The following is a 23,602-nucleotide window of genomic DNA, read 5'->3' as shown; positions in this document are numbered from 1 at the left end:
AGGACGTCGACACACCCCTAGTAGAGTGCGCTCTCAGGCCGTCAGGCACTGGGGCTCCGCTACTAGTGTACGCCAGGCGAATAGCATCCAAAATCCACCGGGAAGGCGTTGACTAAGCCACCGCCTTCCCCGTGACCCGGGCCCCAGAGAAACGAACAACCGGCTAGGTCGGTTCTGGGCCACAGTCCTTCGGACATACACCCTCAGGGCCTTCACTGGCCAGAGACAGTGCAGCCTCCGATCCACCTCCGGGCAACCGGAGGCAGGTGAAAAGCCACCACCTCAGTAGGCTTTAACCACTGCTAGGTAGTCTTGGGGACAAACGCCGGGTTGGGTTTGAAGACAACCCTACCGTCACCTCCAGCGAACCTCATGCACTCTGGAGTCACCGAGAGGGCACGAATATCGCTCACCCGTTCCGCTGTCAACAGCGCAACCAGGAGTACCGTCTTGAACGTGAGGAACTTTGGTTCCTCCGTCTCCAACGGCTCAAAAGGAGGACGAGAGAGTGAGTCGAGCACCAGGACCAAGTCCCAACGCGGCGAACAGGGACCTTGAGACAGGATGTGCACGCAGCGCACTTCATGAACTGGCCCACAAGGGGCTGTTTTACGTGGTTTTCCCCTCGAAGCCAACCGTGGCTCACTGAGATAGCCGCCAGGTACCCTTCGATTGTGGAGAAAACGTTTCCCAGATCATACCTATCCTGTAGGAAGATCAGGACGTCTGCTACCGAAACCTGGAGCGGAACCATGCACAGCCGGGGACCGTCCCAGATACCATTCCTCGCACACGCCCTACTTTGTCCCGTAGAGAGACCTAGTGGAGTGTGCCCTAGCGGCCTAAATAGTATCCGCTAGTAGTGGAAAAACAGTCATTTCAGCGAACGAACGACTTTGTCCGCGTTCACGGCAATGAATAGTTCAATTGACTCGTTCACGTTCTCGTTCAGCAGCTCCACTCTCTAGTGTGAAAACGCCCTCGTGGGAGCGTCTTTGTTTTCTACGTCGCACGTACAGCCCAACCTCCCGTCCTATACGCGGGGGGAGGGGATGGGGGCATGCACTATAGTGTGAACGTAACCGTCCCAGAAAAAGAACAAACTCGTTCACATTCACGGCAAGGAACTAGTTAATTTTAGCGAGTCGAACCTGAACGATACCCCACTGGTAGCCACCATTCTAGGAGGAAAACCAGTCGCAGTCAAGTTTTCCCTCCACGGGCCAGACCCACAATTCTATTTCTGCGGGTCTGGGATGAAAGGTTTCGCCCTTCGCCTGCTGTCGCAGATCCCTGCGTAGCGGGAGGGGCCAAGGTTGCTCTTTTAGAGGAGGGGAGCTATCCCCGACCTCCGGGAGCCCCGTACCGGAGCCACCAGCAACGCCACCAAGCCTTGGAGTCTGATCCGTTCCGGAGTGGGGTGGATCAGTTCCAGCGGAGGGCACGCATAAGGCAGCCCCCACGACCATTCGTGCGCCGGGGCGTCCAGGTCCAGCGGAGCCCGCTCTCTCATTGAGAGGAACAGCGAGCAATCTGCGTTCTCCTCCGCGGCAACTAGGTCCAGATCTGGTCCGCGACCCTGGTGCGGAAACCAATCTGAATAAAAATCTCGCCTCTGGACAGAGGATCGGTTCCCCTGTTCAGAAGGCCAAGTACATGAGAGGCGCTGATTGATTCCAAGTGTGCGTCGCACCACAAAATCAAACCTCCGTGCCAGACTGTTCAAGGTAGGAGATCTCGGACCTCCTTGCTTGTTGGTACAGGCCATGGTCGTGGTATTGTCCGTCCTGACCTGAACGTTACGTCCACTGATGTGGGGCTCAAAGTGTTTTACCGCCAAAAGGACTGCCATCAACTCCAAGCAGTTAATGTATGCTGTCCTCATGCTGCGGTTCCACAGACCCATGGCCGTCCGGCCCCCGAAGGTGGTGACCCACCCTGTGAGGCTGTCATCGGTGGCGATCATCATTCTTGAGATGATCCTCCCTACCGGGACGCCCTCCGACAGGAAAGAGGCTACTTTCCCTTGTTGGAGGGACTGCATGCATGCCGCGGACACTGTCACACGGCAAAAAACCTGAGGGAGCTCAACCAGAGAGACCGCATCCAGTGCGATACCTATAAGGTAGCGTGATGGGACTGGGTGAGCACACACTTCGTGCACTTCTCGAAGTTCAGTGTGAATTCCGGGGAGGTCAGGTGCGACACCACCAGTCTATGGTGATGACATGCATCCAGAACGCGAGTCCGCACTCAGCAACCAAATGTTCTATGTAGGTTGCGATGCGGACTCCCCTCTGTCTCAGAGGAGCTATCGCTTGAGTGCATTTCATGAACATCCTGGGACTCAAGACATTTCAAACGAGAGGACCAGGTACCTGTACACACGACCCTCGAACTCGAAGCGCAGGATTTACCTGTGCGGCGGGTAGATAGGGATGTGGAGAAGGGCGTCCTTGAGATCTAGTGAGCTCTTAGATCCAAGATAGGACGTAGCCCCCTCCCCTTTCTTCTTGACCAGGAAGTATCTCGAGTAGAAAACGAGCCGGCTTTCTCCTGGTGACACTGTCCTTACGGCGTTCTTGCGTAAAGGGAGGCAGTCTCCTCTCGCAACGTCACCGCCTCTTGACCACTAGCGTGTAACAACAGTGCTCTGTTGGCCATGGGTGGTCTGGTGGAAAAAGCAGTATGTACCGCCAAACAGTTCATTTCAGTGAACGAACGATTTAATTCACGTTCACGGCAATGATTTGTTCAAAAGATTCGTTCAAAGAATCGTTCAAACCGCCAAACAGTTCATTTCAGTGAACGAACGATTTAATTCACGTTCACGGCAATGATTTGTTCAAAAGATTCGTTCAAAGAATCGTTCAAACCGCCAAACAGTTCATTTCAGTGAACGAACGACTTAATTCACGTTCACGGCAATGACAAAAGATTCGTTCAAAGATTCGTTCAAGGATTCGTTCAAACGATTCGTTCAAATGATTCGTTCAAGTTCGGTAGTGCTCCCGGTCCCGGTGGGGCGTAAGGGGCTACTATGTGCATGCAGACGTGTGCACCTGATCCCACTAACATGACTGCACAATGCACAGTCGCAGGAGGAGTTAACCAGTCCGCCTGTCGTGTGTGCGGTGTGCTGGGGGGGCATGAACGAAATCGTGAACGTAACGGTTCCAAAGAGGGAAGAGTGTCCGTTCGTTCACGTCAAGCACTAGTTCTTGTGAAAGGATCGATCATAACCGACACATCATTATACTGTCCACTCGTGTGTGACAACAAGGCCCTGTTGGACATGGGTGGTTTTGTGGAAACTGCGGCCTGTACCCCTGTGCTCTCATATGAAGCACCCAGGGGTCGGCGTTGCATTCTTTGCATCGCTTGATGCGGAGTGACAAAAGATTTGGAGGGGTTGTTATTAATGTCGGGCGTACGCGAGCCGCCATCCTGGCTGTACTCGTTGGCCCGGCAACCATGTTTGGCTTTTCCCTGGTAACACTTCCCTTACGGCATTCTTGCGTAATAGAGAGGAGATCTCCTCTCGTAACGTCACCGCCGTTTGACCACTCGCTTGTGACAACAGTACTTCGTTGGACATGGGTGGTTTGGTGGAAAATTGCAGTCTGTAACCCTTTGCTATCGTACGAAGCACCCAGGGGTTGGGGTTGCATTTTTTCCATTGCTCGATGTGCAATGACAACGGATTTGGGGGGGTTGTTATTGTATTCGAGCGTACATCAGCCGCCATCTTGGCGCCACTCGTTGGCCTGACAACCGTGTTTGGTGTTACTTCCGGGCCCATGTACGCGGCCATTTTGGAAATACTGGCCACGCACGTGGGCGCCGCCATTGTTGCCGGCAACACGTGTCTGCGAGCAGCAGCGGCCATCTTTATTGGCAACACGTGTTGTGCAGTGGGGGCGGCCATTTTGGCTACCCCCACCTTCGGAACAATTTGGCTTATATTTACCTTGTGACTTTCTTTCATGGACCAAGGAAAATTTTGGCGTGACCCTTGTAGGAAATGACGGTTTTGGCCCGCCATAACGCCTTTTCTCTGTCCAACGACCACCATGGACCCCCCGTGGGGGGTCCGTAGTGGTCGTTGGCTCATTTTGGGTACTTTTGGTTGCAATCTTCTTGGTTGTTTACACGAGCATTTTTTGTCATATAAGCAACATTCGCAACATAAGCAGGGGACACAATCACATTCAACAGTGCATACACATTCACGTAATTCTCTACAAAGACATGTGTATTCAACTGTGCACGCATATTCACGTAATTCTCTACAATGACATGTGATTGCGACGGCAGGGCTTTTGGTTGCAATTCTTTTTTGTTTTTTGTTTTTTATTGCACAAGCACTGTATTGTCATATAAGAAACATTTGCAACAGAAGCAGGGGACACAAGTGCATGCACATTCACATTCACGTAATCCTGTACTATGAATTGTGTGTGTGTGTCTTGTAACTCGGGGCTAGTAGCGCAGTTTTCTGTCGCCGCTAGCTCCGGTTTGGTGGGGTTTGGAAGGCGGGGAGGCGTCGCTGTCCCTCTGGTCAAGCTGCTCGCCTCTGGTCGGTAGCGGGTGGGGCGGAGGAAGACTGGGAAAAGCAAGCTGGACCTACCTGCCGGGTCTGTGGTGAACCACCGTGCCCTTCCGTGGGTGACGCACAAACCGAGTACTCTACCAGCCCATTCTGTGGAGTATTTGTCGAGAAAGATCTCCTGTGTGAGGCGTCGCATCTCAGCTAGCGCTGGTATAGCGGCGTCTCCGGTCTCGAGTTGCTTTTTTAAATTTACACAAACACTTACTTTGTCATGGAAAAACATTTCGAGCCACACAAACAAAGGGAACACATAGGCATGCACATTCGGCCAGATCTGTACGCTGATGTGTGTGTCCACGATGGCGCGTGCGTCATGGTAGACTGTGTGTCCCACTCATCCAGGGGCTGTGAGCAGGAACGGGTGTCGCGTCCTCACCGGGGGGGAGGGGAGATCCAAGCTGGCTCCCCGGTCGTGGCGATCGGCGGTAGTGTTAAGCTCTCGTCGAGTCATCGTAGAGGACGTAGGTGGCTAGGCTAGGCTAGACTAGGCCAAGGCCACTGAGCTAGCTAGAGGCCAGGCTAAGCTAAAGGCTGTATTAGCTAGGCCAAGGTAACTACTCTGGTTAGTTTAACGTCCGTAGAATGCTGTGTTTTCCTCGTCCGGAAAAGCACGGCGGGGATAGGAGGGAGAGAAGGAGGTCCGGGGAACTCTCAATGGACTGAGAATCCTACCCGTCGCTTCAGAGTTAGTAGAACCCGCAGACCTCGATCTTGTAGAAAGGTGAGAAGCTCCTTCATCGTAGGCAGAAGGAAGCCAAGAGAATGACTTCCGCTTTCCGGTCTCATTTTGTGCCCTCGGGTAAGAGGGCTACCGGAAAGCGACGGAAGACCCATCGGGCCAAAAAGGGTTTGGCCCTGAGGGAGTGAATGTGAAGCTTCTGTACATCGCCAGAGGGCGCTGTTTCCCATATGTGAACACCGAGAGAGCAATGTAGCAAAACTATTCTTCTACATTCTCTAATTGTGTAGACTTCTTGTAAATTAAGTAATGCAGATGTTTAATAATAATTTAACTCTTGAGGGTGTAAAATGAAACCAAATGGACCCGGTCCATTTGGTTTCATTTTACACCCTCAAGAGTTAAAGATCTTATAAGGATCCATTTGGTTACCAACTCTCCATCATTTAGCTGGGGACCAACTGGAACCCCCTCAAGGACCACTGGTGGTCCCCGGACCACTGGTTGAGAACCACTGCTATACTGTAGAGTGTTTGTTCATACAGGAGACTCTACAGCTCTGCATCAGGCCGGGATGTCAATTTTATCCAATCAGGATAGAGAACTCAGGCAGGATACAGATACAGAAATTGGAAGTGAGGACACTAAGAAATAAGCAGACACATTTCTAACTGGAACACTATAAAAGTTAAGCTGATAAATGGGTGTTCTCTCCTGCTTGGCTGAAGATTTGCAACCGCATCTGAAATGTATTTTCTGTTTTTAAAGAGCTGGAGAGATGGGGAAAGCCCTGTTACTGAACAAACACTCTATTTGTTTTAACGAAAAAATATTGCTGCGAGTTGTAAAATATTGATAATATATATTTGATTTGGTTCTAAATATTGAACCAAATCAAAAGTTTCAACAAGAGCTTGTGCTCAAGAGCTTAACCCATTAAAACCTGGAACGCATCTGTGTAGCCACTTAAACCATTATTTTATACTTTGGCTATTCAAAAATAGCAGATATACAAGCTCATAGCGTGGCACAGAGTGCCGCTCTATGAGCTTATATCTGCTATATTTGAAAAATCTTTGAATATAGTATATATTTCTTTAAAGCACTTTTTTTTTTACTCAAATCTTTGCTTCTGGGGGTCTCTGGAACAAAATATTTCAGATGGGGGTCCGCGGCCAAATACACAATTGTGTTTCAGAAAACTGTTAGGATTTACAAGACATTTGTAGAATCGTATCTCTGTGTCTTAAATTATAACTACATTGGATGCATAACACAAGGTTATTTTTCTAGAAAAGTATCAGTTTTGGACATACAAGGTTTCCAACTGACAGCGACGGAATGCCAGTATAACTGAATGGCTGCCAACAACATACAGTAACAGAACTGCAGTGACTGCAACAATTGCACCCAGCAGTCAGCTAACCCTGGTCTGCGGTGCATACTGTAACTATGCAAATCCCCCAGTATACTGTACGTATACACCCTTATGACAGGGAACTGCTGCTCCAGCAGTAGCAGCCATGTAAAACAGTGTACATACAGTAAGGCCTATTTAACAAAAATATATTGTTGCTGTCGGGCAGAAAAACCTTGTACCTCCATTTTTCTTTTTTAACGCCTTTTTCGGTAGCACTTGCTATGCATCCCATGTGTATAACGCATAATAAACATACTTATAAGGCATTATAATCTGCTCATAACCCTGTATAATCATAATTATAAGAGCTCATAAATAATCATAATGCTTTATAACCATAACCATAACACATTATAAAGCTTGTTATAATGACTTATACGTTCAAGTATAAATGCATTGTATTATGCTTATAACACGCGATGATTACAGTTATAAATATTCATAACAACGTATAATGCAATCATAACACATTATACAGCATGTTATAATGACTTATAATGTCAAGTATTATAATACTTAATAATTGCTACCCACTTGGTAACACTTGCAATGCAACCCTAAATGTATTCTCATAGTTATAATCCATTATAATCAATCCTTTATTATCACTGCTATAATGCATTATAATCACAGTTGTAATGCATTATAAGTGATAATAAAGCATTATAACAGTGATTAAAATGTGTTATAACAGTGAGTATAAGGCATTTTATACTTTATTATACAGCATCATTAAATGATCATAAAGTAACAAATAGACACTTATAATAACTTATGATCATAGTGTAATGCATTATAACAGTAATTATAATGCATTATAACAGTGTTTTAAAGGCGATAAAAATGTAATAATAACACCTTATAAAATGATCATAATGTCACAAATGTTCACTTTATAATAACTTATAATCACAGTATAACACCTTATAAGTGATAATAAGGCATTATAAACGTGATAATAAAGACTTATAAAATGATCATAAAGTAACAAATGACCACTTATAATAACTTATAATCGTATTATAATGCATTATAATAATGCATTACAATGGTTATGACACATTATAACAGTGATAATAAAGCATTATCAATTGATTATAATGGATTATAACTATGCGCATTAATTTGGGATGCATAGCAACTGTTACCAATTTGACAGCAATTATGAAGTATTATAACACTTGATACTTATAAGTCATTGTAACAAGCTTTATAATGTGTTATGGTTATGGTTATAAAGCATTATGATTATTTATGAGCTCTTACAAATCTGATTATACAGGGTTATGAGCAGATTATAATGCCTTATAAGTATGTTCATGATGCGTTATACACATAGGATGCATAGCAAGTGCTACCCCTTTTTCTCCCCATTTTAGTCGTTATACCAATCAATTCCTCCCCACACACATTTCTGTGTGTTGTTGTCACTGTCGTTGTATCCTACTGGCTCACATGCCAGTGAGGAGCCCCCACCGGGAGGACGTAGAGCCTACTCCTCCCACCCGACACTCCCTGCTGACAGGCTCCGCCCCAGCCCGTAGGAGTAGGTGCGGTGACAAGTATCACCCTTCCCGCCCGGCTTCCCTTCCCTGAACATTTTGTTCGTATTCACCTGTTTCCTAGGCTTTCCACTTCCTGTGTGTTTTCCACTTCCTGTCGATTTGATCCAATGAAATCCAATGAAACTGGTCAGATGACTAATGATATCCAATGAAATCCGACAGGAAGTGGAAAACACACAGCCTAGGAAACAGGTGAATAGACGCTCGACAAAGCTGGATGCACCACAGTGGATTTTCTACCTGGAAAATATATATTGTGTTTGTTACAAGTACATGTTGGATGATTAGAAACAAGCTCATCATTTAGAGCTTCACGCACAAAATGGCTCTTGTGACACAAACGTAAAGGTGGCAGAGGCATCTGTGGTGCCTCTGGAATCAATGTATTAGCAATGCAGTGAAAAGTTGAAACACGTTTTAACTTGTGGTTGGTACAGACACAAATCTGTCCCTTATGCGTTGCTTTAATAGTGTTGTTAAATTAAATTGTTATTTTAGAGTTCACACAAAAGCCTCTACCTTACCTCTACCTTAACCTAAGTGGGGAATTGGGGATTCATATGCGGTTCAGGGTGTCTCCCCTTAAAGGGACTACACCATGAATGTTTACTTTTTCTTCTTTTTTGTGTGTTTTTGGACTCCCCTACCTCTCTTCTATCCCCAAAAATACCCCAGTTTGAACACTCAGGCTTTCACAGCAAATCTGGGGTTTTCTGTAAATTGGTCTCAAAACAGGCCAAACTGTGTGACGTCACGTCAGGGTACAATACCTCCCGTTTTTCAGTAAAAAAAAAAGAAAAAGAAAAACATTTTTTTTTCTTCTTTTTTTTTCATATATATTTTTTTTACTTTTTCCACACAGAACCAGGAGATAACATGCATACAAACTGGCTCAATAGCGCCCCGTGCCAAACAGGACAATATGGTATTGCAGGTGAAAGTGCTTTATAAGCCAGAGAGAAGTTAGTTGGAATGAGTATATCTGAGGCTTGATTTAGGCTCAAACCTTTTGAAAAACATTTGAGGGACATAAACAATATGATATTAAATATTATTATTATTTTTTAAATTCATGGTGCAGATCCTTTAAAGAGAGTGGCGTGGTCACATTTTGGTTGATGCAAATTATTACTAGCATTGGTCATACTTTTTTACAACTTGAACCCTGTATACGTCATTGACCGGAGGAGTCCCCCAGAGCTCTATACTAGGCCAACAAATTTTTTTCCCACGTGGTCTCCACAACACTCCTTGTATGAGCAGTGCAGAGAAATATTAACACTACAACACCCAATCCCCAATGCTGCACCCACACGCACACACAGGACTGTGTGTGTGTGCGTGCGCATGTGCGTGCGTGTGCACGCGTGTGTGTGTGGGCTGGGTTTTATTGAGTGGTGGTTAGGTCCCTGACCTGTGCACTCAACTGTGTGTAAATATTTCATTAAGTGCCAATTCTTACTCCCTTTGGTCTCTCTCTGTTTCCTTCTCTCTCTCTCTCTCTCTCTCTCTCTCTCTCTCTCTCTCTCTCTCTCTCTCTCTCTCTCTCTCTCTCTCTCTCTCTCTCTTTCTCTCTCTCTCTCTCTCTCTCTCTCTCTCTAAAGTCTTACAGTGCAACATCTCTGCAATTGAGTTCATGATATAAAGGAGACAAAACATTTCCCAAAAGCATATTGGTGTTTCTATCTCCCCATTACTCATTATCTCTCTCTCTCCCTCTCCCTCTCCCTCTCTCTCTCTCTCTCTCTCTCTCTCTCTCTCTCACTACCCAATTTACCGTTTATGCATTTACTGTAGCAGAGCGACTTACAGAATGCAGGATGGGAGTAAATGGCATGAACTCTATCCAACTAACAATAAACAAGGTTAAGTGGTCAAGTTAACGGATGGCCAAGAACACAATGAAGTGCTGGAAAGTAGCTAGAGACCCGTTTCTCACTTGCGCTGAAAGCCATAAATACACTGGCAATGTTCCTTAGGCTATCGATGTATTTTGTTAATTTACGTAGGATTTCGCTCCGTATACGTCCGCACTCTTGACCCTCCGAACAACACTTCTGCAAGCAACGGCTGCTAAGAAGCGCAAAACAGATATTTCTGGAATCGATATAAAAAGGCGAGAGGACCAGACAGCAGCAACAAAACTAAGTTCAGAACTTGTTCAGGTCAGTTTATTGTCCTGGGTGACCGCCCACTTTCGGTGGTAGAAAATGTAGGGTTCGGTAGCTTAATTGAGCACCACGAGCCATCCCTTATACCCCTAGAACATTGGTTCTCAAAGTGGGATCCGGGGACCCCCAGGGGTACTTGGGGGGGTTCCAGAGGGTCCCCAGCAAAATGTGTTAATATAGCGTCACAATAATTTTAACCTTTTATACTTTGGCTATTCAAAAATAGCAGATATACAAGCTCATAGCGCGGCACCGAGCTTGTAGATCTGCTATTTTTGAAAAATTGTGAACATTTGTGCAAACCTTGGGATATATATATATTTTTAAGACAACATTTTTAACTCAAATATTTGCCTCTGGGGGTCCCTGGAACAAAATATTTGAGATGGGGGTCCGCGGCCAAATTCATATCATTTTGGGGGTCCTTGAGTTTGAGAACCACTGCCCTAGAACACCAACGTCGGGTGATTTTCACCCACACAATTATGGTTATGTGATTTTCATTGCGTTGCTGATGCGTGACGTGGGTGGGTCCTTGGGTACCTTCAGGCTGCTCAGTGACATCATAGAAGGTAGGCTTGATTCCCTGCCCCCATCCCTGGTTTTTGGGTGATTGGGTGATTTTCACCCGACATTAGTGATAGAGAGTTTAAAAAATCGGGTGGGCTCTCCCACAGTCATGTCGGGAGACTGTGCCTTCACTGGACAAGGCTCACATGTCACACATTTATTTTTAAATAAATTCTGTGTACACACCTCCTAACTAGGCCAAAGAAGAAATCAGCCTCATGGTGGTGCTATAACAGGCAGATTCACGTTTTGGCCTATAACTCTTGAACTGTAGGTCATACAATCAACTTATTTTTTTAATCTGGATTCTGTGGCATTTCTTCCTTGGCCTAGTGGGGATGTGCGTGCACAAGTTCACGTCAATCAGACGCAGTGTTCATGGAAAGTAGCTAGAGACCCGTTTCTCACTTAAGCTGAAAGCCGTAAAACCACTGGCAATGTTCCTTAGGGCTATACATGTAGGTGTATTTTGTTGATTTACGTAGGATTTCGCTCTGTATACGTCCACACTCTTGACCCTCCAAACAACACTTCTGCAACCAACGGCTGCAAAGAAGCGCAAAACTTTCTGGAATCAATATAAAAACGCGAGAGGAACAGACAGCAGCAACAAAACTAACTTCATAACAGAGAAACAAGTTCAGTTTATTGTCCTGGGTGACCGCCCACTTTCAGGGGTAGAAAATGTAGGGTTTGGAAGCATTTTGAAAATACTTTCACTTTTGGTACATATTTTGACGCCAACTTTTAATCATATACATTATTAAATAAAGGCCTTTTACTTGTCAGAGAGTATTTTTATGTTGTAGTATCGCTTGTTTTACTTAGCCCATTAAAACCGGGAAAGCATCTGTGTCATTTTAGAGTTTAGCTTTGGCTATTATTGAAAAAATAAAATGAATCTTCCAAAGTATAAGAAGATTTTGAATAAAAATTAATCTATATATATATATATATTTTTTTACACAAAGCATCTCTTCTGGGGGTCCTGACACAAAACATTTCCAGATGGGGGTCCATGGCCAAAAACATATCAATTTAGGGGTCCTAAAAGTTTGAGAACCACCGAGTATTTTTACGTTGTGGTATCGCTACTTTTAACTAAGTAAGAAAGATCAGAGTACTTGTTCCACCACTGGTGGAGGAAAGCACATCATTACCTGGCGCTGAGATAAAGCACCTACGGGCACACATTCAAGTGCCGCCCTGCCTCACTACCATCCACACTAACCTGGCCTGGCCTCCTGCTTGGCAGCCCCAGCATGCCGGTACATTTCACCGTGTTCCCTACTCAAGTGAGAGGCTCTCTGGAACAGCCTCTATTATCTCTGATGAAAGAAAGGAGCAGGCTGCAGAGGGCTGAAAAGCTAATCTACCTCAATTACAGTCTAGTCCCTTCATTATGTGAGCCGACTGAATGTTCCAAGGAGAAACGGCACCTGTGAGTGTTTTTTTTTTCTTTTTTCTATTACATTTTTGTAGATCGGCGTGGTCAATTCATACTTCGTACTTTTTTATTTTCCTTTCCAAGAAATGTATTGGAGCCAAAAGTACAATATAATGTCTTTAATGTACTGGAGTGAAACCATTTTTTAAATATTATTATTTTTGTTACTGTCAGGCAGAAACGTAAATGTATGCCCTATTTCATCATACAAGAGTGTACACAAAAGTAGTCACAATGCGACGCGTTGTTTACAGCTTATAAATCTGCCATTTTCACCATAGACACACACTATGCGACTACACTCTGCTCACACACTGCTGCAAAGACACTCATTCACGTCTTCATCACATCCCGACTCGACTACTGCAATAGCCTCCTACACGGAGTCACCACCAAAGTTCTCAAGAAACGATACCTTTCATTGGTTCTTGGTGTCAGGGAGCGGTGGTTAGGGATTTAACTCTAGATGAGGCAATGAGGGGTGTAGCCAGTGCACTCAGGGGACATAGCGAAGCAGTATTTATGTGTATTCGTTGTGGTAGTCAATATCTGTATTCATAAAACTAAAAATAAAAGTATAATACAGGTGCATGTTTTTATGTGTTGGATTGTGGTGTAATTTAGCTTCTCTTGCTCAAGCCAGTGGAGGCAGCTAACAATCAATGTGATACTTTGTGCCTGTAACTGTGGCCCCTTTCTTTCTTTTCTCCTGCAAAATGAAATGAAAAGTAACCACAAAAAAAAGAAGAAATAAACTCTGCTGCCAGAACCCGATCCAGAGACCACATCACAACAGTCCTCCATGACCTTCACTGACTCCCAGTCAAACACGGAATAGATTTCAAAACACTGCTCCACCACTCACAAGGCTCTCAATACCCAAAGCTCCCCGCTGCCTGTCTGACCTCCTTCACGAAGTTCACGGCCACGGCCCCCCTCCCGCTCCCTCAGGTCTGGTGATCCTGGTGGTCCCCGAGACGAAGCACTGAGCCTGGGGTGACTGGGCCTTCTCAGTCGCTGCCCGCTCTCTTTAGAACTCTCTCCCAGCTCACATCAAAGCTGCCCCAACCTCTTCAAGCTTGCATTCTCCACCTAATTCAAATCCCCCTTTTACCTTTTAATTTTAACAATCTAGGTTTTCTTTTTTCTATTCTTTTTTACTAGTTATTTTGTCTAAATTAAGTTGTTTTGTTTGTTTTATTTGGTAAAGCGACTTTGGGTACCTTGACCAGGGGCGGACTGCGAGCAAAAAGTGGCCAAAAATGTGTGCCAATGTGACTGACGGCCGCCATGGATTAAAGTAATAATAATAATCAAGAAAGCTACCGTAGTAAGAACTTCAGAACATCGCTTTGGAGTTCACTTTAATGCTCTGTGATTCGCTGGTGAATATGGTGCCAATCTTTCATTTTGTTTATGGATTGCACCATAAAACATACATAACAATATGGCCTCTATATCTGGGCTGGTATGTGCCTGCCTGGGTATAGCGGCGGGTTGCTGCTACTGACATGTCTGTTTATATCACTATTAGCTGGTGATATTACCTACATTTCATGTATTCCAGATACACAGCCATAGATCACCCTATATGCCCTCTCGGGTAGCACACTCATCGTGGTGGCATTTTAAGTTATGTTGCTCTGTGTACACTCACCCAATAATTGATTGCTGCGACTTGGGAGTCAGATATTGTCCTCTACAGTTTCATAATCATATCATTTTGAAAGTTAAAGGCAGAAAACGTGCATTTAGTCAAATATCTCCACTTTTCGCCACAAGTTTAAATGCCATCTGAGTCTGCAACCCAGCAGGAGGGCATGGGGGTGAACATGCCTGCGTGAAAACTATGTAATATCACTGTATTAGCTGCAGCAAACGTGAGTAATTTCATTTGCACTTGGCAGCCTCTGCCTCTGGAGATTTTCTTCTCTTTTCTCTTCTCAACTTCTGTGCACCCCTCCTCTCGCACTCTCTCTCTCTCTCTCTCTCTCTCTCTCTCTCTCTCTCTCTCTCTCTCTCTCTCTCTCTCTCTCTCTCTCTCTCTCTCTCTCTCTCTCTGTAGTCTGTGGATTTCTCTCGTGATTGAATATTCTCTCATAACATCTACACTTCATAATAACAAAGACCTTCTTCTAAATCCTGTCATCTGTTTGTTCTCCCTCTTCTCTCTCTTCTTTTATCTGAAGATATATATTATATGAATGGAACTAATTTACATATTTTTACATACAAATATATTTAAAAAAGGTTGAAACATGGAGAGGTTTCTACCAGACAGCAACAGTATATTACACATATACATTTATCCTTTCTATACCACCTCTCTCTCCCTCTTGCTGTTCTATCACTCTTTTGTCCCACTCTCTACCCCTCTCCTCTCTCTCTCCCTCTCTCTCTCTCTCTCTCTCTCTCTCGCTCTCTCTCTCTCCCTTAGTCTAAAAGGTAGACTAATCTTTTGAAAATAGCAGATCTACAAGCTCACAATGTGTCGCATTGCAACACATTGTGAGCTTGTAGATCTGCTATTTTGAAATTGCCGAAATATATATATAGGGCTGAAGTGGTTAATGTATGTTTTGTAATAATAATCTAAAGTATAAGTATAAGTAACTATAGTAACTAGTTAAGTTAGGAAGTTTTCACGTAATTGTAGTGGAGTAAAAGTACAATATTTGCCTCTGAGATGTAATGGAGTATAAATAAAAGTACTGAACATTGGAAATACTCCAGTAAAGTAAAAAATACCTCAAAATTTTACTTAACTCTCTCAGTGCCAAGAGTATTTTCATAAAGTACTCCCCCAGTGCCAGCAATTTGCGTTTTTTTAATTTATTTTATTTTGTAATTTTTCATTCAAATAAATGATCTGATTGGGTTTTTAAATACAGTTCTACCAGTAGAGAGCAACAAATCGACACATTGATGACCTCGCTGGCTCACTCGCCCCCTCCCAAACAGGCTCACGTCACATCACCGGATGTTGACATTTTCGACAATCGTTGATCGGGCTAAATTACGATGCGATACACGACTACGATGACTGATCGTCACCCAGACCAAAGAGAGTAGACGTGGACCTCTCCGTTCGCTTTTTATACCGTGTGAAAAACCGTGACTTTCCCTATTCTGGCCGAAAATGACCGCGGGAAGAAAATGAGAACCGGAAACGGAATCTGCGTCATGAAACCGGAACCCAATGAGTCTGAAGGAGTCAGGAAGCGAAGGTGATCATGAAAAATAAACAGAATAGCGCGACCACAGTCAAAAGTAAAAACTCGGGATTTCTCGTGCTGGCACGGAGGGTACTCGGGAAAAACTCGGGATATCTCGGGGCGTGGCACAGAGAGTTAAAGGGATATTTCACTTTCAAAAAAACTTTTGGTCATATTATCGTCTACTCAGGCTTTTGTAAGCCCCCCCAGACCGTTTTTAAGTTGCTTGATTCAGTATTTAGATATTTGATATTCATTTTATCAGACACGTCCCCTTCCTATACAAACCCATTATAACTTCAAACTCTATTTTTAACATGTTAGATTCATCAAAAACACCCGTCCTTGGTTCTGGTGACTCACCCTGCCCTCCTAATACGCGAGGGGGCCGTGTTTTTTCGATAACTTTTTTCATTTATTTTTTATATTTTTTTGGAAAATGAAAAAAATTAAATACAATAAAAAAATAAAATAAAATAAGTGAAAAAAGTAATAAAAAAAACACGGCCCCCTCACGTATTAGGATAGGTTAAAATGGAGTTTGGAGTTATAATGGGTTTGTATAGGAAGGGGGCGTGTCTGATAAAATGATTATCAAATATCTAAATACTAAATCAAGCAACTTAAAAACGGTCTGGTGGGCTTACAAAGCCTGAGTAGACGATAAAATGACCCAAAGTTTTTTTGAAAGTGAATTATCCCTTTAAGTACAGTACTTGAGTAAATGTTCTTCGTTACTTTAACACCATTGCTTCTCTCTATATATGTCCCTCTCCCCCACTATATCTATCTCACCATCTCTTTCCCCCTTCCTCTTCCTCCCTCTGTGTGTGTGTGTGTGTGTGTGTGTGTGTGTGTGTGTGTGTGTGTGTGTGTGTGTGTGTGTGTGTGTGTGTGTGTGTGTGTGTGTGTGTGTGTGTGTGTGTGTGTGTGTGTGTGTGTGTGTGCAGTTCTTGCTCATAACAGGCTCAGTCTCCTCTCATCTTGATTCATCCCCGGCTTTTTTATGAATTATTGACGAGCACTTAGTGCCTGCATGAGCATCCAAACTCCTCATCGCTCTCTCTTACAGACACACTGTGTGTGTGTGTGTGTGTGTGTGTGTGTGTGTGTGTGTGTGTGTGTGTGTGTGTGTGTGCCTTCAGCCCTTCGGGTGAAATTAGGCGTATATTGCAGCAAGTCTTGTAATGTCTAAACATTCACAGTAATACACACACACACACACACACACACACACACACACACACACACACACACACACACACACACACACACACACACACACACACACACACACACACACACACACACACACACACACACACACACACACACACTCTGTGGTCGGGTGATGACGGCTCATATATTTTCTCCCTTTATTAAAAATTGTGTGTGTGTGTGTGTGTGTGTGTGTGTGTGTGTGTGTGTGTGTGTGTGTGTGTGTGTGTGTGTGTGTGTGTGTGTGTGTGTGTGTGTGTGTGTGTGTGTGTGTGTTTAAAGGTACACACACATCTGTGACTTGTGTTTCACAGTCCTCAACCAAGCCCCCAGAACCGAGAGGGAGCAGTGAAGCGCATTGGACATGCTGGCCGTTCATAGGTACTGCAGCTTATTACGGCTGGGGCCACTAACATGAACGAGCCAAAACGGTTTGACCAATTGGCTCGACTCACGAGCTTGCGCACAAGCTTGGGCACGGGGCTGCGCACCAGTGCAAAACGCGCCACATAGGACCCACATAGGCCCCGCCCGTCACATTTCACCACAGCCCGGAAGAAGGGGTGAAAAGGGGGTATGCGCTGGGTGAGCAACTCCTATTATTTTTTAACTCTACAGTAGGTAGCATGTCACACAAACAGAATGCGATGTGTTTTGTTGATATAACAAGTTTGTTCATATAGAGTCCTATCCACAAATCCACCATTTAACTTCCACAATCCACATTATCAAAACCATTGGTGTTGTGTGCCGCATTCTGTTTGTGTGACATGCATGATGCAAAGGTTTTGAAAGTGAAACTGGTCAAAGTCACTGGCCAGCTACTGCATGTCCGTAACCCATGGAGGGGTTATGACCGGTGAGATGTTTGCTTGTTTTTAAGTAAAACTCTCATATTGACAGTGTTGTATTTGAACTCAGTAAAACTCTCATATTGACAGTGTTGTATTTGAACTCAGTAAAACTCTCATATTGACAGTGTTATATGTGAACTCAGTAAAACTCTCATATTGACAGTGTTGTATTTGAACTCAGTAAAACTCTCATATTAACAGTGTTATATGTGAACTCAGTAAAACTCTCATATTGACAGTGCTGTATTTGAACTCAGTAAAACTCTCATATTGACAGTATTGTATTTGAACTCAGTAAAACTCTCATATTGACAGTGTTATATTTGAACTCAGTAAAACTCTCATATTGACAGTGTTATATTTTAACTCAGTAAAACTCTCATATTGACAGTGTTGTATTTGAACTCAGTAAAACTCCCATATTGACAGTGTTATATTTGAACTCAGTCAGAGTCACAGTGAAGGCAGAGTCAGCTCTGCAGGAATCACATTATCTGTTGACATCTGATTTACACAATGTCTGGCTCTCCACTGGAGCTTCAACAACTGCTTTATTGTCAAAGTGGAAAAGAGGAGGCATCTGCCTGGAGGCCACATCGTGTTGTATAGATACGCTTTAAATATTCCCTTTTTTCAGGGGGTCTTTGATCTCCTACAGTTTACAGCAGTGGTTCTGATATAGCAACATACTGTTAGGATTTAGAAAACATTTTTAGGTATGCGGGACCCATTCTCAAAATGTGACTTAAAATATATATATATATATATATTCAAGGATTTGCACACATTTTCTAGATAAAAAAAATAAATAGCAGATCTACAAGCTCACAGCACTCTGTGCCGCACTATGAACTTGTATGTCTGGTATTTTTTGAATATCCACAGAAATGCACAGATGCGTTCCCGGATTGAATGGGTTAATATTATTTTGATACCAATACTTTTGTACTTTTACTCAAGTAAGTTTAAGGAATTCACTGACTTATAACAGAGCACTTCTACATTGTGGTATTTCTACTTTTAAGTTGATAAAAAGATAGTCAAGTAGCCTACTTCTTCCACCACTGTGTATTTGAGTGAAGGACATCACGATTGTGTATATAAATATATCCCCCAAACCACGACTGCATCACGATCCATCTCTTACTCTCACACACAAGTGGATGCACCATGCCCTCCATCACACACACACACACACACACACACACACACACACACACGCACACACGCACACGCACACGCACACGCGCACACACACACACACACACACACACACACACACACACACACACACACACACGAACACACACCAACATTACTTTTACTTCTACTCCACTACATCTTAGCACAAATGTTGTACTTTTACTCCTCTACAGTTATTTGAACACTTTAGTTACTTTGTAGATTTTTAATATTAGTACAAAACACACCAACCACTTCAGCCCTAAATATATTTCGGCCATTTGAAAATAGCAGATCTACAAGCTCACAGTCACAATGCGTCGCGATGTGAGGCATTGTGAGCTTGTAGATCTGCTATTTTCATACATTAAATGTATAAATTATCTTTTGGGACATTCCGCAAAATGAGTACTCTCTACTTTTGTGCTTTAAGTACATTTTGATACCAATACTTTTGTACTTTTACTCCAGTACATTTTGAATTCCGGACTTTTACTTGTAACAGAGTATTTCTATATTGCAGTATTGATACTTTTACTTAAGTAAAACATTTGAGTACTTTTTCCACCACTGACACATACACACATCACACACAGACACACACACACAGACACACACACACACACACGCACAGTTGAATTCCATCCAGCACATGGAGCACCACTGCGTTCAGAAGCTAATCTTTAAATGTCATCCATTACCCACCATTCCTAATATGAAGAAAGGTCAGTGGGCATTAGGTGTAGATGGGAATGCAGTGTTCCAATACCGCTGACCTGTAAAGTAAATGCCATCCACATTTAATGGCTTCTTTCGTATGCACGCTGAATCTCAAATCATCATGACGTGAATTTATTCACTTCAAATGCTTAAAGCCACACGGGCACAGATCATTTAAAATGCTGGATATTCATATAATGTGAAGGAGGGACAAAAAAAGAGGGAACATATAAATAAACAAATATAATAAATACGTTTAAAAAATATTGTCAAACTTATCACAGTGGAGGAAGTCCACTAAGCCCTATTTCAAGAATAGACAAGACAAGAAAACATGTCTATATATTATGTTTGTCACGTATGTGACATGTAGATGGACGTGGATTGAGATCGAATAACGCTAGAGTCGGATTAATCTGCAATAAAAATGGAGAAAATATGCATAAAAGTACTGAATTTGAGGTAAAATGTGAACGTTAGGGTTTGGCGATCGCCATCCCCAGGGAATGTTTAGGCGGTACACACACCTCTAAAATCTCGCTCTAGTGACCACCCATAAACACAACCTATTGCAAATAGGGGGAAAAACCTTCACACCTCCGTCACAAATCTCCCACAGAGATTTCCAACCATCGATTCCAGTAATGGCTGTAGCATGCATGCTTCAGTCACCAACAGCGCTGGCCGTGGTGGGCGGGGGTCTGGCTTCTAGAACACAGAAGTGTGGTGTGGCAGTATGAATTCACATTTGCCTCTCAGATGTGTTTTTTGCTTTGGGAGTCCTCCCAAACCAAACTGTTCTGGTGGACTATGCAGAGGCCACCCAAAGCTCTGAATGACATCATGTTGTCTGTAGCTAGCCTGGAATCCAGACTGATTCGCTAGGATAATCTTTTACTCACTTCGCTATTCAGTCTGGCCAGGGTCGTATTTGACTTCCAAAAGTCAGGAAGTGACTTGAGTTTTACTTTGGAAGACACTGGATAACTCATAAGAAAGCTTATTATGTTACTAGCCTACCTACCTACACAATCAGCCGTTCATACAAAGTTGAACGAGGTCGAGATGCATACTGCAGCAATATGTTCTTTTTAGCAAGTGACACCCCTGCATGATCGACGAGTAGATAATGATGCTTTATGAAACTATGTATGGACAGACGCAGGAACAGCGCAGCACTGGTGTCATTTGGAGTGTTCTTCCATCGCTTTCCAAAATGTTCTCTCCATTGACAGCGTCACTGTGCTTGTACAGTGGGTAATTAATTATATCCACGTCGGTTCCAAAGTCGGAGGCTTTTACAATGTAAAATGTACAGTTGCAATGAATTGTGAACGCTGTCAATTTGTGACACGGTGTATAACTTTTGAGCTGCGATAGGAGTAGCCAACACAGTATATCATAATAAGATTACGGCTTGGCTTCATCTTCATTGTAGCTGCTGCTGCGATATTATGGTCAATGCTGATCATTATATGCTCCACCTTTCAGGTTGGTCGCACAACGTGCACCCTTCGTTCTCGCAAAATGTTGCAACTTTATTTTTTCTTGCTCGACAGTGTCGAGCGGATAACATTATTATACAAGACCACAAGTGCCGCCCGCGGATGAGACTTGTTGTGAGCTTGTAGATCAGCGCTGACGCAATGCACGTGGTAAGACGAAGCACAAACCAGGCAACAGGCCCCTTTTGTGTGTGTGTGTGTGTGTGTGTGTGTGTGTGTGTGTGTGTGTGTGTGTGTGTGTGTGTGTGTGTGTTTATTGCGAGGTGTAGCTCAGGAGGGCAGCTGGCTGTCCAAAAAAACACTGAATTTTATACGATTATCCTGTGGTGTGTGATGATACCAGATTTCAAAATCGTTTAAGATTGAAAAAATCCTGTAGTGTAAGGCCAGCTTTACCAGACTGAGCAGCGAAGTGAAAGAAAAAAAAGCAATCAGTCTGGATTCCAGGCTATAGTCTATAGCCAGCCGAACAGAAGAAACGTCATATGTCCTGGTGTAGTAGTATGCATTATAGGCTTTACAGATGGTTTACAATGGTGCAAAGTGCATGAGTGCTGCCTCGTAGACGTGACTCAGAGACATAAGGAACTTTATGACCACAGAGGTGTTGCGATGTGGAGTGTGCAGTCACCCTTAACACTCCCCTCTTTTCTTTGGAACCCAAACTACATCAGGGTGCCCCGTCTGCTGTTCTGTCCCTGTCCAACACAATCTAATAGCAGGGTTTTAGTGAGCCAAGGGCAGCACAAAGACTATAGCTTTATTTAGTTCGGGCTCAGGCAGCAGAAAAAAAAGAAACTGTGACTTTGGCCTGTCAACTTAGCTCCGGTGGGGCCGTCTGAATGATAGCTTGGTGCTCAGACTGGAAACTGCCCTGCGCCTACAGTCATATATCTACTGCACACCAGGGGCCCGGCTCCCAAACTTACTGGATCAGGGCCCACTTAAAAGTATTTGTAGCCCACCAATCTCACCACTTAACTTAAAAATAAATAGCAGATGCACAAGCTCGCTAACCTCGCATAGCCAGACTAATATCACTGCGTAGGTATTAGTCTGGAATCTCTGTGTGGAACCAGGCATTCCCAAGGGGCGAACAAAAAAAATGCCTCTGGTGATAAACCCGCCCCATATTTGCATACTGGGCCCTGATTGGTCCGTCACTACTTCGGAGGGAGTGAAATCCAATCACAACTGAGCAGTGCCAGACCAAATCTTTTTTGCAATGGCAGATTCGTCTGGTTTTCAGGCTACAAGCTTGCAGCGCGGCACGAAGGGTGAGCTTGTAGATATGCAAATTTTTGAATAGCATAACGCTAAAATTTAAAATGACACCGATGCTTTCCTGGTTTTAATGGGTTAATACATAGACGAGACTAGATTAATGCATGCATATTAATCCAAATAATGTCCTCTCTAAATCAGGGGTCTTCAACAGGGGGTCCGGGACACCCAAGGGGTCCTCAAAGTTACTACAGGGGGTCCGCTAAATCGTTGTGTGGTGAGGAACATTAGCCTAAAATAGCCGATCTACAAGCTCACAACGCCTCGCACTGCGAGGCGTTGTGAGCTTGTAGATCGGCTATTTTTTGAGAGTCTGTGTAGAGGGAAAAGGAGCAGACCAAGTACAGAGCCAACGGTCAAATTGACTAAATATTGAGGGTTAACTATCTGAAAACATGAATCCAGCTATCTATGAAATCTGTGAAAAAGTTTAATCTGTAACACAATTTTATACAAGGGGGTCCCTGCTTCATCTCTCTCAGCTAGGGGGTCCTTGGCCTGAAAAAACATTGAAGACCCCTGATCTAAATAGTGAGGAAATATCTGTGCTAGTCCAGCCCTGAGCGCTTTTTGACTTTTCTCACTGTACCTCAGATAGCAAAATGCCAACAATTTGCCTGACCACAGCTCGTTTTAACACGGCAGGGTTGACTTGGCAACGACCAATACTGGGGAGAAAAGGGGAAAAACTGAGAGAAAAAAAAGATTAATAAAATGGAACTCTGACTGTGTCAGGTCCCTGCCACGATACGGTATGAAGGTCTGACTCAGCGCTAATTAACAAAACACAGATTTAGCAAAACAGAATGCAGTCACCAGCAGTACGGAGTTCAGTGACAAAAAACACCCCTGTATATTTAAAAGTTTGCTGTGTGTGTGTATGTGTGTGTGTGTGTGTGTGTGTGTGTGTGTGTGTGTGTGTGTGTGTGTGCGTGTGCGTGTGCGTGTGCGTGTGTGTGTGTGTGTGTGTCAACAGCACTAAATGGATCATGAAATTGTTGAAAGGATGAGAGACACTTCAGTGGTTCTCAAACTTTTGAGAACACATACAACTTTTTAAGTTGTGTGTGTCTGTGGACACTGCTGTCCACAGAGAACCCCTTTAGAGCTGAGCAGCGCTTTGGATATCATGTCCATAGCACTCACAAACAGTGTGATGC

The 23,602-nt window shown here is 43.8% G+C and overlaps 1 protein-coding gene across 1 annotated transcript in view; it reads right to left on the bottom strand.

The window, feature by feature from the left end:
• LOC308077018 (catenin delta-2-like) overlaps positions 1-23,602 on the bottom strand; it is a gene marked incomplete at its 3' end in the record, with an annotated part of 629,209 nt that overhangs the window by 296,517 nt on the left and 309,090 nt on the right. The window lies entirely within an intron of this gene.

This window comes from Gymnoscopelus braueri (genome assembly GCF_963280865.1).
Source record: "Gymnoscopelus braueri genome assembly, chromosome: 21".
Classification (NCBI taxonomy): Eukaryota; Metazoa; Chordata; class Actinopteri; order Myctophiformes; family Myctophidae; genus Gymnoscopelus; species Gymnoscopelus braueri.
Note: the sequence above shows the minus strand (reverse complement) of the source record. Positions and strands in the feature narration are given on the sequence as shown.